Consider the following 17,545-nt stretch of genomic DNA (forward strand, 5'->3'; position numbering starts at 1 on the left):
TAAACCCCTTCCTTAATATGGTGGGAGGTCATATGAGAAAAAAGAAAATATGGAGGCACTGAGTCAGTACTCATCACCCTTTTAGACTGAGCCAGGCCTATAGTCTAGATCTGGGGGAAGGGGCTGAGGCCTCACAACCTGCAGCTCCCCAGGGCAGGGCAGGTCACCAAAAATGCTTTGGCTTTATTCTTTTTAGGCTGTCTTTTGTCTTGTACCCTCACCTGACTGTAAGCTCCCGGAGAACAGAGACTCGGGGAGGGGGTGCTGCATCAAGTACCCTCTCTTCCTCTCTCCCACTCTTCCTGCATAGGCACCCAGGGAACAGCAGGGTGCAAGGATGAAGGACAGCATAGCTGGACTGCAGGAACCAAGGAATGACCTGCTGCCCCCCACCCAAACCTTTGGGTGTGAGCCAGAGGACAGGGATGAGTGCTGCTCTCCCCACAGCCCAGTTGTCCAAGTTGAGGTGACAGACAAGAGCAAACGCTGCTCAGGCAGCCATGGGAGACCCTCGAAGATACGTTTTCTGGAGGGGCACCCAGTGGCTGCCTCCAGCTGGCTTGTGGGGCATCAGAATGGCCTGGGGGAGTTTGTTGGCAGAACTTTAGGAGGCTGGGGAGGAAGAAGACAACTAATTAGGTTGCAAAAGAAACCAGGCTGCCTTGAAGTGTTGGGGGAGTTTTTCTGAACTAAGAATCAAGCCCCTGTTGAGTTTGGAGGATATTCTCAGGGGATGAAGGGTCCCTTGGTACATGGTTGCTCTTGGATTGGTATGGGCATCTTCCTGTGACTCCACCCTGGATTTAGATGTATCTACCTGAGACACGCCCATTCCTAGGAGGGGTCTTTGGAACCGGATATTACCTGTAACCTTACCTGCAAGACCCCTCCCATTCCAAGGAGTGGTCTTGGGAAGGTTATATAAGGCCTTTGACCCAGGGAATTAGGGCCTTTTGGTCTTGTGCCAGGATGGAGGTTGGAGGTGACTTGGATGAAAGAAAGTAAGATGCAGGGCTAGCTGAGAATGGCATGCGTAAATGGTTAGCAGCCACATCTGTTGGCCAGGGCAATAAAGATGTTATCTCTCTGGAAGCCTGCCTGTGAGTTGAGTTCTATACCCATCGCTTTCCTGGACCCAGACCACCCCCCCCCCGCCCCCCCCCCCGCCCCCCCCCCCCCCCAGTTAATGGGGAATGGAGCCACGTGGCCGGGGCCTAAAAACAAAGGCCTCCATCCAACATCCAAGCCCATCTTCAGGCCTGTAATTCTACATCCTCCCATCCGATCCCTTCTGAAAAAGGAAGGAGGAGGATATTGCGGACCTGGTCAGGTGCTTCCTCACAGTTGCCCTGATTTAAGTGCCCCCCCACCTGCATCTCCCCACCTCAACTCCTCAGATGCTTTATGGACCTTCTAAGCTCAGTCACCCCTCAAGGACTAGACTTCTCTGACTGGGATATGTGGGTGAGAGGAGGAGCAAAGTCCAGGGAGATAGAAAAGAGAAGTGATCTGAGGAGACTAGAAGAATAGGGTGAATCCCTCAGACATGTTCAACCACAGGGGGACTTGGGTACCTGGAGAATGGCAAAGCCCTACGTATGATCCCGTCTTGGGAGCATCCTCTCAAAAGAGTCATTTCTGAGAGTGTCTTTGCTCTATGTTGGCTAAACCATGTTCTCTGAAGTACCACAGAGGCCCCTGGGACTTCACTGAGTGACAAGTAATGGTGGCACCTTGGCAGAGTATAGATAGAGGCCTCTGAGTTAGTCCTCAATTGGTTTCCTTTCCTTCGGTTTTGTTTCCCCCCATTGCCTTCTCATCTGGCTTTTTTCCCCTCCCCTTAGGGGTGAGGTGAGGGCTTTGTTTTGATCTCATTAAAAGCTACTCAGGAAGCCTGAGCTGGGAGCTTCCTAGGCTTGTGTTTCCCCATGGTGGAGCTACTAGCTTGTGGGTGAATAGTTTGCAGTGTTAGTTTCGGGCCTGCTGTACCTTCCTAACTGTGTGTGGTTTATTTATTGGGGGACAAGCATCTCTTGTCTTACCTGGATAAGGGCATGGGATTCCCTCTTCCCCTCTGGGGATTGTGGAATGCACAATCTACCATTCAACGGCCTACAAATAGAGATGGGGGCTGGCTTGGGAAGAGAGGTGCCATGCCACCTGGGAATAGTCTCTGGGGGGATTGTTGGGGGAGACCTGCCAGCTGCAGCCGTCTCTGTAGCTCTACTGATCCTGTGACAGACCCTGCTCTCCAGATTGTGGAGGACCCAGAGTCAGAGCTGGGCAGGGTGTGCAGAGTCAGGCATTGAGCTAAGGCCTGAATCTTGCTCTGTGGGATCAAAGATGGCAATAAAAAGTCAGGGGAGGGAGGCCAGCAGGGCCATTTTGGGATCCCCTGGCTCAGGGACCCTCATGCCCTCTGCCCTTGCTGTGGAGTTGCGTTTGCATGCCCTTTTCCCTTCTTCTGGGATTCTCTGAACCAGGGGAGGTCAGAAACAGGGAAGAACCTTTAACTTAAGACAAGCCAGAGACGTATTCAGTAAGGCGACATGGGGTAGCTTTGAGAAAGACTTCGATCTTGAAATAGTCGTCCTGGGTCCAGGTCTTGGATTTGGCACTGACTAGCTGTGTGACCTTGAACCTGTCTCTGGACAGTCCACACAGAGGCCTTCATGGAGTCTGTTAAGGATCACATGAGATGAGCCCAAGGGTGGGGACACATCTAAGGATTTGTTCAAGGGAAAGTGGGTTTGAGGGAGAGGATCAGATATGCTGGCTTCCAGAAGCAGGAACTGTAAAAATAAAAATTGGGGAACAAGTGCCCACATTGGCACCTGAGTTACAAGTTACAAGGATTTGGTGTGTCCCCCACCACCAGCACCACCGGAGGTTGAGTACAGGAACTCCATGTGGTTAAGACCCCCTGAAGAGCAAGAAAGAGTTTTTTTTTTACTGTGTTATATAAACCTTCAGCCTGTTTTATTCTCTTTGTATAGTCTCTGCCATGCCATTTCTGACGATTTTCTCCCCGGCTCCAGGCCAGTTGTGTTAGAAACAGTTTCCTGGTCTTCAATTTCTCTATCACCCTGCAGAGTTCTAACAACAGACTAAGGATAGGGTTTCCATAAGCCCCTGCTGGCTAAGGAGTCCTTAGAGCTATGACTGACTAGGGGTCACACTGTCACCAGAAGCTTTATGCTCATTGGGCCACTTCTCATCTGCTTTGTGGAACTGGAGGCCAGGAGTGGGGAACAGGCATTTGCAGGGCTTGGCCAGCATGCATAGGAGTTAAGAACTAAAAATCTCAATCCCAGATACTGGGTTTTCACGCAAGTGACAGGCAGATCATTCAGTGGATTTGACTTTCCCTCCACGTGGAAAAGTTAAGAATTTCCATATCTAGAAGCATTAGAAGACCACCTTAGCTCTTATCATTCTGGACTTTTATGAAAAGCCATGTTGTAGGGATGGGGATGCAAGAATAGTCTAGATGGGGAGTCCTAACACTTTATTTCTTATCTCAGTCTTGGTGGGCTCTAAGGGGTCCCTTTCCCTTGTGTTTCCTCATTTGTAAAAGGATCAGAACAAGGCCCAGGTCACCAGGAGCTGCTCCTAGCTCAGCCCCATGGGTGCAGGAAGAAAGTTTCTCATAGCCTTTCTTGGCTGTTAAGTTCCCATCATATCTGACTCGGGTTTGCTCCGCCTGCAGTAGATATCCACATTGAGTATAGTCAACTACTATAATCAAAGATGGCAGGTGGAAAGAAGAGCCCATTTTGTCCTTTTGTTTGAAATGTGATGGCTTCAAAGGTCCAATCAAGCCACACGCTTGTGCTCTCTTTAATGAGATGCTGGCTTTTCCAGCCAATGCGTGGGTCAAGGATGCTTTGCATGGTGTGACAATCCTGAGTATTTGATCTAAACTTTCTACTGAGTTTTTGGAATCCTGATTAAGAGCGAGCAACATTGTGGCACCAGTTTTCTCTCCTGGTGTCTTTTGGGATAGTAGTGAGGGTGTGTGCAGTTTCTGATCTGCTTCTGTGGCATGACCCCTGCTGCAGAATTTGTGGCCAATGTGAGGTTTAATTAGGAGACTAGGCCTGCTGAATTATAGGACCCAGTCACAGTGCTCAGGGAGCAAGGTTGAGGAGCAGGAAACGGGTTTGTCTTTTCCTGCAGCCTTGTCTAAATATGATGCTGGCAGGCTTGTCTCTGAAATGTATTCTGGAAAAAGTAGTGTAGGCCCTGAAGCCAGGAGGAAGTCATGAGTATCTTTCCTATAGGAAGGTATCTGTAGTGAGGCAGAAAGGCAAGGGAGGGCTGTAGGATTGGGTAACAGAAACTTTCTGGGACTCAGTTTCCTCATCTGTAAAATAAGCAGGCCACCGCACCATATTCTATTTATACTGCTGTCCTAGCTTAGAAAGCAAGCAGGGGAGAGACAAGGGGGTTTGGTGGTAGTGTAATGGCTATCCCAGCTACATCACAGATAGCTCAGAGCACCGCCCAGGAGTTAGCATTTGGGTACAACCTCCAACCTGTTAATTCTGATGTGGAATATTATGCTATCAGATTGTGCTTATAAAAAATAAATTTCTCCTATATCCCCCACCCCCAAGTACAGTTTCCAGAATAAACCAAAGGGGCTAGCGACAGCCCTCTGTGGCATGCATGTGTCTTATTACATAAAGAGGTCTGGGATTCTTCTCAGGAACACATTAAAGAAACGACAGAGATCACTCAAGTCAACTCATAGGCATGTGTAAAATAAAAATATCCATGAGTGGTGAGAACCCCCCCACCCCCACCCCAGGCACCATGTTTCTAAACCCCTTGCAGCCAGGTTTAATGAGGCAGGGTAGTGGCAGAGAAATAAGACCAAGCCAGTGAGTTAAAGATTCACGGGAATCATTCTACTTTTACTTCATGATTTCTCTCTGCCATGTGCTCTCTCTGCCAAACCCATATCAGCACTGCTCCCTCTTTATTATAAAAAATAAAAATTCATTATCTATTATCCGTTATTCACTATGGTGAGGAAGGTCCTGGTAATTCAGGTGGGCTTTTTATGCCTTTGTTTAGAGATTTTAGCTAGTATCACCTTATAGTCACACTTCCAGGAAAGGCCATAAAAATCATCCACCAACGTGTGAGACTTTCTAATTCACTCCCACCTGTGGAAGACCTGAGAATATGTGTGTGTGTGTGTGTGTGTGTGTGTGTGTGTTTACCCTCAGAAGATGTGGAAAAGCAAACTTCCTTTTCTTCTTTTTATTGTTTGGGTTGCCTTTGAAAGGCCAGGTGCCAGAGGGAACAGTGGTAGAAGGAGATGTGGAATTGAGACATTTTGCAATTTATCAAGATAGAAATATAGTTCCCTCTTTTCTTAGAACCCCAGAATAATCCTGCTGGGGTCCTTTGTTTTAAGAAGCAATGCAGTGCTCGCTTCGGCAGCACATATACGAAAATTGGAACGATAGAGATTAGCATGGCCCCTGCGCAAGGATGACATGCAAATTTGTGAAGCATTCCATATTTAAAAAAAAAAAAGCAATGCAATAGTGACTACCTAACTGCCACGCCCATAGAGAAAACAATTTGAGTCATTAAATTGCTCAGGGTCTCCATGAAATGCACCCCATGTTGGCCGATGCGGCTTTCTGGGGACCCCGGCCAGCAGGGTGAAGGGGATGAATGCCGAAACTTATTCGTGGGTTCACTGAAGCCGACCTGAACTGAAATATCTGTGGAAAAATCTGTAGAGGTTAGAAAGAAGGCCTAAGTCTTTTATCTGATCAAAGGCGATTTTTATTAAGCAGGCAAGTGCTTATATATTTTTTTATACAAGGGGAAGTATGTCTCAAAAACTATTGGTCATTTCAAACCATCTCTTATCCAATTATATTCCAAGCATAGGCACATAACCAAAAATGAATAAAGGTACTAAACATTAAACTTATGGGGCATACAAGCATTGGTCAATTCAAACAAGCTTTTCACCAATTATATGCTTACTACAGGTATTTGGCCAAAAAGGGAAAAAGGATAGAGTGTGCCTTGGTAAGCACAGCCCAAAGGAGGTGAGAAAGGAAAAAGGGGAAGGCATGACTCAATGACTGATCCTAGCAATCTTTAGCTCGACCGGAATCAGAGACATATAAGGAAATATTATCTTGTCCTTGGCCTCATGGCCCTGTGGTTAGCACAAGGGGCTATGTTGTTGCAAGATTTCCTATTTGCTCATGGGCTAGGAACCTTCCGACAGTCACGTATGCAGCTCAGTGGAACTTTCCACAGAGACAGAGGTTAAGGTTGATAGCATCCATTTTATGCAGGCTAGAGCAGTCTCCCACAGGCCGATGAACCCTTAACCCCATCAGCACTGGTGCAGGAAGGAAGTTTCTCATAGCCTTCCTCGGCTGTCAAATTCCCATAATGTCCTGGTTTTCTGACTCGAGTTTGCTCCAACTGCAGTAGATATCCACATTGGGTAGAGTCAACTACTATAATCAAAGATGGCGGGTGGAAAGAAGAGCCCATTTTGTTTGAAATGTGATGGGTTCGAAGGTCCAATCAAGGTACCTCTAAAAGGTCACCACATCTTGTGCTCTTTTTAATGAGATGCTGGCTTTTCCAGCCAATGCCTGGGTCAAGGATGCTTTGCATGGTGTGACAATCCTGAGTATTTGATCAAAACTTATTACTGAGTTTTTGGAATCCTGATTAAGGGCGAGCAACATTGTGGCACCAGTTTTCTCATCAACCACAGAGCACTTTTCTCATCCTAATGTCTTTTATTAGAGAAGGTTCACTCTAAATTGAATTAATCCATTGTAGGAGAATGCCATTTGAAGGTAGGCCCTGAAATAGGAACAGTTTCCTAAAAACTCATGAACAGAATTGCAGGCTTGCTCAGACACCTTTGGCAGACCAAGTTCTGCTAAAAGAAGCCTAAGCAAGAAATCTCTATGTTCTCAAGGCTATTGCTTACTCGCCCCCATGTTTGCAGCCATACTAACAATTCTTCTTCATACTAACCCGTTATGTACAGTGTACATAACAGGATGGAGTAGGGAAATAGAGATGGAGAAAAAGGCTGTAAAGCCCTTTGCTTGGATTCACCTGCCTGATTCATTCTCTGTAATGACTCTGAGGAACAGTCAAAGGTGCTGACCTGATTGGCTTTGGGGGGTGGGCCAACTGCCAACAGCCCACTCTACCAGCACTGCTGCTCCATTTCCTGAGAATTCGAGGAGGAAAATCCAAACCCTGTGTGACCAATTTTTTAAGCCTAAAGAGGATCTAAGAGAAAGAAGCCCTTTTTCAGAGGATGGGGGGGGGGGGGATTGACAGCTAGACAAACGAGCTTATAAATATACTGTTGTGTATGTAAACCTTCTAGAAATAGGAGGGGCCTTCGAGGTGGAAATGCCATGCCTTACCCAGTTCCCCCATGATAGCTGCAGTGTCTGCCTTCTGTCATCAGGGAATCCGGGGTACTAACCTCACAGGTTCCCTGGTATTGGGTCTCTGTCCTCCCTGTTATTTGCTATGTCTCCTGATTTAGTATCATCTACAGATTTAATTAACACGCCACCACCTCCCTGTTCCAGCTGGTTAATGGAGATGCTATGGCAGAGCCTGGCCAAGGGAATTTTCAAGGTCACAGAAGAGCAAAGAGCCTTGGCCAAGACCACGGGGGAACAGAGACCATCAGGGCCCAGGTGGTCGGACTTATCCCTTCGTTGCCTGGCATGGCATATCCTGGGTTGTTTCTACTTGGGCCGTAAAGAGCAATCAGTTGGGTCTTCTTGGCATTTTTTTTTCAGTTCATTTCTGTCCAGTTTCCAGCAAAGGAAAATGACCACTACTTGAACATCTGTACAGGCAGTGCACGTGCCAAGGACAAGCTGGTCATCATTTGGCCTTGCTGCATGAACTCTACAACTTCCTGGCCATCCAAGCCGGTGAGTAATAGTGGGTGCTCCGAGTGCTCCCCACTCGGTCTATGCTCATGCCCCACAAACACACTCAGAACACGGCCCCCTCCGGTGACAGGCACATCCAGGTACCACTCAGAGATGCCCTTTCCTGGGAGGCCAGCCTGCTCCTCTGCCCTTGGGTCCACCAGAGGCCCCTTGTTTCTGGGGCCATCCCGTTCGATAGTCACAGCCAGCTGTAAGGTCCGAGCAAGCTCCCTAATCCCCTCAGGGCTCCTGTTCCCTACTGACCCCACTGACCAATACATCTGAAGACTGGGTTTTCTCTCTTTTTTTCATTTTTCTGTTTTTGGGGTCACTGGCGCTCAGAGACTTTTCCTTATGCTTAGGGGATCTGGGGTAGCGTTTCCCAGCTGAGCAGAATTTTTTAAATCAAGAATGTCTCTGGAAATCCTTACGTTGGTCTTCACCCCACCCTGAGCAACGGAGTCTAAGAAGGAGGCTGATTCTTACACACCCACCCAAGGGAGATCTTAAAGAGGAATGAGGCCTGGGTTAGGGTAGATTAGGGTGTCCAGTACTGTGAGGGGCGGTGCTTGAGGTGGGCGTGGCACGATGAGGGGCGGTGCTTGGGTGGGCGTGGCTCTCTGAAAGTTCATGCTGCTGAGTAAGGCTATGCTGAGAGTGGGGCTTTGGTGGGCGGGGCGTCGCCTTGTGGGCGGGGCTCTACCTGGTCCATCCCATTCCCAAGGACTCATGGTCCTTCAGACTGTTTGCGCAGATGCTGAGAGTGGAAGGCTGGGGTCTTAACGGTTTTTAACGGCCTTTTCTGTCCCAGGGGCCAATCAGGGATTCATCGGGGGCAGTATATCCTCCATCCAGCAGGGTGTTTTTGCCTGTACCCTCCTGCAGGCACCCTCACTCAGCCCCTTCACTCAAGGAGTTACAAGGTCTGGTCCTCCAACTTTGTGAAGTATCCCAGTGCATTCAAGATCAGATCTTGTTGGTAGTTCTGTGTTAAGGGTTTAACTACAGAGACATTCAACTGGCCCCAACCAGAAACATTGTGAGATGACAAGGTTCTTCAAAGATTTCCATCATTTTGGGCCCCTACCTATCCTTTCAAGTTGCCTTCTGGACATAGACTTATACTTCAACCACCTGTTTTCGTGGCAAGAATAAGCCAGCAGAAAAGCCAAGCCTGGTTCCTATACCAATGACCTCCTGGCCCTGCTTATGTGGTGGTGGGGACACAGGAAGAGAAGGGCTTGCTTTGGGCTGAATCCAGATTAACAGCCATTCTCTGTAGTCTGAAGTCCTCAGGGTGGGCCCAGCCCCCACACTTCTCCTTTTTAAAACTATGACCACGAGAGAGTCACAAAGTTATTCATGATTGAGTTTGACCTCACAGGCCTACAATGTCCCAACCCAAATCCCTTCACCAATGTATACTTTCCCCACTAATGATCCCAGTTTTCCTCCCAAGTCTGAGACTGCTTTTCTAGCAGACATTAGGCACCTGTGTGGTTTCGAAGGTATCTTCTGCTCTTTCAGTCCAGCCACCCCCTCCCGATTACTCAAGTCTCAGACCCAGCCTCTTAGCCTTATTGTCCAAGGATACTGGGACATCACGGAGTTCAGATTTGTCTCTGGTGATCTGGTCGGCACCGAGAATCTGTGTGTGTGAATGTCCACACTCAGCCCCCCTTCTGTGGTTCCTCAATATGGCTTTGTTCTCCTACACTTGTGTATACACACACGCACATACCCAACCACATCTGAGGCAAGAAAAGCAAGAACAAATCACCTGGCCTAGCATGTTCTAGATTACAGCTAGTAGTAGGGCAGCCCCTAGCAACCAGAAAGACACTTCTTTCTGTGGCTCTCTCTTGCTAATTTGCAGTTGAATTTGCTACAGGCTCCAAGGAAAAGCAGCCCACCTGGGTTTTTTTTGTTTTTGTTTTTGTTTTTTTAACATCTTTCCTTATCTCTGGCCCTGCAGATCAGCACTACACACACCTGCATTCTAAAGGCACATTCCTCTAATCAAGGAACTTTCTAAAGTTGGTCTTCTCTCCGCCAAAACAAACTTCTCCCTCCTCCCTTCCCTCTTCCAGGCATATTCCTTGCAATTTACCATGACCTCCTTTGAGAATAATAATTGTCATAGATGGATTTGGTGGGAGATTGGTAAGAGGGTTTCTGCAAGTAGATGAACTGGGGTCGTTGATGAAAACGTGGATGGTGATGCACTTTCTATTTTAATGGACTGATACTAACACAAACGGTATAATTTCAGTCACCTCTTGTTTGCCTCAAGAAATAGTCAATTTACTTTACAAGTTTTAAAAGGTCTTTAGCAATTGAAAAGGAACGATTTGGGGTGGGGGTGGTGGGAGTGTGCCAGAAATTTGTCGCAACCACTTTCAGCTTATTAAAAGCCACTTCCTCCAGGTTCTGCTTGAACCTAGCACACTGAAAAGGGGATTACTTTTCAGCTTCTCTTTGCATCTCACTGACCTCTCTTTGCAGCTAGAATTGGAATCTAATGGGGAAGCGGGCCAGAGTGGGAGGCAGGGGCCTCAAAGGGCCAAGGAGGGTGGATCTTGTGATAGTTAGCGACTGGAACAGACTGGAGAGAAATGCAGGCCACCCACTTCTTGCAGGGGTGAGGGGCAGGACTGAATTTTTGAGGCTGCTAACAAGAGCCTTGGGAAAGGATGGGTTTAGAGCAGTGGTTGAGGTAAGCATCCATACTGTTGAGGGGACTTTGTCGTCCACCTCACCACTCCTGCTCAAAATCACTTAGTGTGATTTGTTGGTCAAAGTTCACTACTTTCCCACATTTCCAGTGCCATGTCCCCTCAATACAATAGGAAACTGATTCTGTCAAGGGCACACTGCAGTCTGTGCCCTGGGTCCCTGTGTTCCCTTCTGCTTCCTCTACAGACCTGCAGGCCTCCGAGGGGCCCACTGGGACTAGCCAGCTCCCTTTCCAGGAGCCCATCCTTAGACTAGACTGCAGTTAGCACAACTTTAAAGAGATCCAGTTGGCAAATCCCTGCTTCAAAACACTCCCACCACATGGGGTGGGGTGGGGGAAACCATTGTTTGCTTTCGTTCATTGCTCAGACCCTGCCGCCCTGAGGTGCAAAAACTTGGCCTAACTCCAGAGACCCTGTCTTCACTTTTTTTTAGGGGGACAAGGCAGAGAATAGAAAAGCCCTTGGTAAGAGCAGCCCAGCCTCTCTCCAGCAGAAAAGCCAGACTTGCCCACCCTGGCCTCCTCCAGCCTCAGAACCTCCTCTCCAGAAATCATCCTTTAAGCTCCTTCTACTTGAGCTCGGATGCCCCCTGACAGACAGGCCACCGTTAAGAACCATTAAGAGGAAGCCAGCCTTCCACTCCCAGCATCTGCGCAGTCTGAAGGACCACGAGTTCTCGGGAATGGGAGGGACCAGGTGGAGCCCCACCCACCAAGGTGATGCCCCGCCCACCCAAGCGCCACTCTCAGCACTAGCCTTACTCAGCTGCATGAGCTTTCGGAGAGCCACGCCCACCCAAGCACCGCCCCTCGCCGAGCCACGCCCACACGATGCACCGCCCTTCACAGTACTGGATACCCTAACCCAGGCCTCAGTCCTTTCTCTTTGAGATCTCCTTTGGGTAGCCTCCTTCTTAGACTCCGTTGCTCGGGGTGGGGTGAAGACCAACGTAAGGATTTCCAGAGACATTCCTGATTTCAAATACCCTGTGTTGTTGTGAGCTTGAGCTGTCCTCCCTCACTGCTCTTGGAAGAAAGGGGTGGGCTTGGAGTCAGTTTGAGTTCTCAGACTGGGCTGAACAGAAGTGATGGTGGGTTTCCTGTGGGAGTCCCTAGCTAACTCAGAGATCTTCACCCACCACCCTGTTCCCGGGATCAGATGAGGGGTAGGGTATTAATCTTGCCCTTGTAAGTCTGGGCTAGTGGAGGAACACTGTAAAAAAGGGGGGGTGAGGTTTCAGAAGAAAAAAGGGTGGGAGAATCCTTTGAATTATATAAGTATCAACCAGCTGTTTTTTACTATACATTTGGAGATGAGATAACCTGTCTGGGGAACCTCAGTGGACTGGAATGGGCAGTTGGAGTGGGGGGGGGGAAATGGAGGGCCTGCACTGGATCCTTGCTAAGATCATCACACTAGTTTGAGTTGTCCTCCAGAAAACATGAACACCTTAAAAGCTGACCCTGAGTTCCAAAGGTTTCCAGTCATCAGGACTAGATAGAATCCAGCATCCCTTTTGGCTTCTGAACATCCAAATCTTCACCTTGGCCAATAACCTGAAGATGAGAAGAAACTTTGGGGGCAGCCTCCCTAAAAGATAAAGCACTAGGCCTGGCATAGAAAGCCAAACCTCATGGGTCTTCATCCTTTGAGACCTGGGAGGCTGGAGCACACTTGAGTTAAATATACAAAGAACACAGAGAAATCCAGATTTCCCCTAATGCCCTAAACACACAGAGCACATACCCTACTTACCCCTATAACCTGGTTGAGGCACATTTTAAGTATCCCACTCTGACCTCAAATAAATTGAGTTATCTCCCTGAAGTTACACCCCTTATGGTTTGAATCTATAAGCCCTCTACTTGCCCTGGGATCTGACATCACCCCCAGCATCATCATCACATGAGTGCAGGCCAGGCTGGGTATTAGCTGAGGATAAGACTGTGTTATGGGTGGGTCTGTGTAAGCTAGAGGCACACATTTGGGTAGAAAATATCTCACCTCAGGAACCTCTCTATTCTTGGGCTTGTCCTGGCATAAGATTGGTTGGCATTACTTACCTTGAAGGTTGAAAGCATATGGAAAGAATGGGGAACTAAGTGAAATCCTGGTGCTCCAAGAGGTACAAGATTTAACTACTAGAGTTGGGACTGAGCCAAAACTCTCATACTGTGAAAGAAGTTGGCCATAACTTTTAAGAACAGAGCCTTCTTCCTTTACACCAAGGTTTTCTGGGTAGATACAGAAAATGGGGTGCCTATGAGCTATATAGATAAATATAAATCTCCTATTACCCTCCTGGATATATGAAAAGGGCCTCTCCTTGCCTGATGAGCTTGAAAGAGTGGGTGATAGAATGTTAACGAAGGTCTGAGTCCACCTCTCCTGTCTGGCCCCAGGAGATTGAAGGGGAAAAGGAAGCGCTTTTGAGATGAATGACAAGTGGTCCTGTTCTGACAGGGAGAAAGGCCCACTTGAAGTTGCATTTCAGAGTTCACCTTCCTGTGCTCTCCCCAGGGGTGGCTGGGCTTGGACATTGGCAGAACGCTTGGTCCTCAAGGCAAAAAAACCTGTGTGTGACAAGACTTGTGTGATATCAGGCTCCGAGGCCCCTCAGTGCTGGGACAGCCATGTTGGCTATAGAATAAGGTCTCAGGTGGCCTCAGGAGGGCACTAGACTAAACACAGATAAAGCTGCAATTGGGACTTCTGATCCATCTGCCCATGTCCCAGGCCTGTCCCTGAGTTCCTTGTAGTGATATGAAATTGAAAGAACTCTTCTTCCCAAGTATAGTCCTTGTCGCTCCAGGCCAAGCCTAGAGGACGGCATCCCCATTTGCCCACTGATAGCTCCCAAAAGATGAATTTGGTCAAGAATAATAGACAAATACATTAGCGAGGACAAGGCCTTCAAAAATCGATGAGATGTGAAAACACCTCACACACCATTGTGTGTGTGTGTGTGTGTGTGTGTGTGTGGTTTTTGGGTCACACCCGGCAGTGCTCAGGGGTTACTCCTGGCTCCACACTCAGAAATTGCTCCTGGCAGGCATGGGGGACCATATGGGATGCCGGGATTTGAACCCTTACCTCCATGCTATCTCTCCGGCCCCACACACCATATTTCTAACCCCAGAGGGACAGGTCTGAAGAAGTAGGGTAGCAGTGAAGAGTTAATAAACCAAGCTAGTCAGGAAAGAATCATGAAGTCAGTGACTTTTCACCTCATGGTCCCTGCCTGAGTCAAAAGCTAGAACTGCCTCTCTTTTTATTAAACTAATACTCATTCAACCAGGTGGGGCAAGGTGGAGTAAGATCCAGGTGGGCTTTTATATATCAAAGGAAAGAGGAAATGAGAAAATGCCTTTGTTTTGGGTTAATAGCTGAGTGTCATCTTACACTAAAATAGCATATCTGAGAATTCCCTAACCCATGGGTCCTGACAAGATGTTTGGAAGAGGCTGAGATGAGGAGCCCTCATTGTTGGTGGCACACAATGGATGATAAGGCACGAGGATGGTCATCTTTGAGGTCACACTGATAGTTTCTTCTGGACTGGCCCAAGGCTGAGCTGCTGCAACCCAGATATCTCAAAGCCTTATTGAAGCTCTGCCCAGGGAAAAGCTCTGAATCCTTTCTCCAGGCTCCAGAAGTCTCCTTTGGGGAAGGAAAATATAAAGCACATGATGGGTACTTAGCCTATGTATAGGGGAGGATCATATCTCATTGTGCCTTCTTAGGATGGCTCAAGTTGGATCCTCCCTCCTTGGGACACCCCACACTGCACACAGCATTGCCTGACCTGGTCCTCTGAGTATAATTTAGACACAAGCAAAATTCCAATTATTGCTCAAATATTTTCCTCCTTAAAGTGATGAAAAAGCTAATAGCCTGAGTTTCAGAGATGTCAACTTCTGATGAGATGTAATAGAACTGTTTCTTTTGGGGGCTGTCCTCTATAGAAAAAAGCATAGCCTTTCCCTCAAATTATTAGGTTACCTGCTATCCAATATTTATCAATTTTCACCCAGATAGGTGAATTGTTTTTTGAGCCTGTGCATCTTCTTGAAAGTGTCTTTCGGCAACTGTCTAGGGTTCTCCTTGTGGTAAATGTAGAAGTTTTTAAGAAAATGTTAAGGATAGGAAATCAGGTGGAGACAATGTCCCCCCTATCTATTTTTTAAAAATTGGGTTTTGAGAGTCCTATAAATAGATTCCAATAAAGACTTGTCCTTGAGTATTATGGGGGATACCAGTGATATATTTGTTTGCCATTCATTGCAAAATGAAAGGTCTTACTAGTGTAAGTCTGGACCTTTGTCAGTTTTGATGGTTTGAGACACTGACAGTCACCTCAAAAGTGGCCAGGGGCTCCATGCCACAGAAGAACAATTAACTCTGAGCTCTTTCCTACCCAGGCCTCTCAGGGAAATCAAGTCAAGAACTATGTCAACCCAATATCCAGAACCTGATATTCTAGACCAGGGGCCAGTAACCTGTGGCTCCAGAGCCGCATGCAGCTCTTTTGAAGTTTTGCAGAGGCTCTGATAGCAGGGCACAGGGAGCGGTATTACTTACCTCCTCTGCCTCCTGACACTCTGTGTGGCAAAAATCTCACTAGACAGGTAAATTAAATGTTTTAATAGGATATTAATTTTCACAAATATATTTTACATTGTTTAGTGAAAAAGATCTTTTTTTCTTCAGATCAACAGCTAACTGCACAATCCTATATATAGCATTAACTTAAAGAACAATAGGCAGTTCTATATTTGTTTTAAATGTCACAATGGTTTTGCAGCTCCAAGGTTTTTTTTTTTTCCTTCAGACGAATCCAAGTGGCTCTTTATGTCTTAAAGATTGCAGACCCTGTTCTTAGACCAATCATAGGATTCTGGACCATGGCTTAGGGGTGGAACTTGGAAGGGTGTTATGGGATAGGATTGAGGATAAAAAGATTGGATCCAGGGGACAAAGGCAACTTTCCATCCTGAGATAACACTGACACAACCCCAGGGTGGAACAGGGTGGCAAAGATCCCTAAACGACTCTCCAGAAGTGGCATCCCAGAGCTCAGGGGAAATGGGGTGAGGAGTTAACAAAGATCCATAAGGGAGTGCCTGAGAAATAGCTCACATTGACAGAGCAGATACTAAGGAGGTGCAGCTTTGACCATTACCTAGACAGTGAGTCTCCTTTGAGAATGCCCTTCCCTGTTGGATCCTTCATCACAAAACACTTTACCACCATTAAAATGTTTCTGTCTGCCTCCAGTGTTTGGCAGGCCAACAATTCAGTTGACTGGGAATTAGAGAAGGTGCTCACAGCCCCACAAAGTGCTGCTGGCACCAATGAGAAAGGAGATGAGGGAGGAATGGGGTGATGGGGGTGGGTGCTGCAGCCCTTGCCCTGACAGTGTTTCAGAGGTGTCACCTGAGGAAACTGTTTTTGAAGCCTGGATCAGCATGTCCAGAACCCATTGAGTGACCAGGAGCCTCTGGGCTCTCCCCAGGTCTGATTGAATTTTCAGGTTGGAGAGGGGACAACAGGTTGCCATTATTTTCCCACACAATTAGAATTCCTATAGGAACTGATAACTTGGGTCAGACAGGGAAAGGGGGGATGGATGGTCAGAGTGCAGGTCAAGACTTGGGGTGAGGGGCCGGGTAGGTGGCGCTGGAGGTAAGGTGTCTGCCTTGCAAGCGCTAGCCAAGGAAGGACCGCGGTTCGATCCCCCGGCGTCCCATATGGTCCCCCCAAGCCAGGGGCGATTTCTGAGCACATAGCCAGGAGTAACCCCTGAGCGTCAATGGGTGTGGCCCAAAAACCAAAAAAAAAAAAAAAAGACTTGGGGTGAGGCTAAAACTGACAGAACGCAAACACTCAGAGGCTCATAGAAACATGAGGCTTCCAGAGGGGCAAAGCTCCAATCTGGTTTGTAGTAAATACGTAAACTGGTTAAAATAAATGGATTCACCAAGGATCTGTGCACAGCACTCTTTAACTTGAACATCTGCTGCCGATAAATAATTCACACAGTAGATATTAATTAGGCGGCTTGGGAGGAGGGGATGATAGCTTAAAAAGTGCACTGAGATGTCTCTTGGCTAAGCAATGCTCAAAACCCAAACGTGGAAGAAAAAGGGCCACGCCATGCTGGCTGGCTGCCTTCAGGCCCCAGGCACAGGCAATGCACATGCCAGGGGCCCTGTCTCCAGAGGCAAGCAGAGGGACAGCAGGGCCCCGGGAGCAGCTGCTCCAGTGCAGATGGGCCCTGCCCAAAGCCAGGACTCTGGGGAATCTGCTAGCTCATGCCCACCCCATTTCACAGGTGCACACCTGCCCCTGCGACCCCCACCCCCAAACTGAGTTTTCAACCAGCTCTTTTTAAGATCTCTAGTGTTTACTTCCCTGCTAACAGGCACAGATTTAGGGTGGGAAGGAATTAGAACTATCGAGAAGGGAAGATGCCCTCCCTGGTGCATGTTTTTGAGGGGAGTGATGCTGTCCCTTGCCCCACTCTCCTCATTCTTTGGTTGTCAGCTCTACCTTGATTTTCCACTTAGGCAAGTGTCTGGCTTGTGGCGGGGGTGGGTGGGTGGGTGTGTGTGTGTGTGTGTTGTTCTCAGAGAAGACCTTGCGTTTTGGTTCCTGGGCCTTGGCTTGTGGAATTCAGGCAGCTGGTTCCAGTTTGAGAATTCAACACCCACTGAAGCTTCTCACAGAACCTGTCAGCCTGGGTCTGATGAAGGTAAAGCTGGTTCATCCTATCGTCTCAGAAAACTTTTTGCACCTCTCTGAGGCAGGCTGGGAGTTGAGAAGATGCACAGGAAAAGG

General features: G+C 47.8%; 1 non-coding gene across 1 annotated transcript; it reads left to right on the forward strand.

Moving 5' to 3' along the window:
* The first annotated feature begins 5,438 nt into the window (after positions 1-5,438).
* On the forward strand, positions 5,439-5,540 carry LOC125996778 (U6 spliceosomal RNA). The gene has a single exon (XR_007491456.1). It is a non-coding gene; the product is annotated as a U6 spliceosomal RNA (small nuclear RNA).
* Positions 5,541-17,545: the final 12,005 nt, after the last annotated feature.

This window comes from Suncus etruscus, chromosome 18 (assembly GCF_024139225.1).
Source record: "Suncus etruscus isolate mSunEtr1 chromosome 18, mSunEtr1.pri.cur, whole genome shotgun sequence".
NCBI classification, from domain to species: Eukaryota; Metazoa; Chordata; class Mammalia; order Eulipotyphla; family Soricidae; genus Suncus; species Suncus etruscus.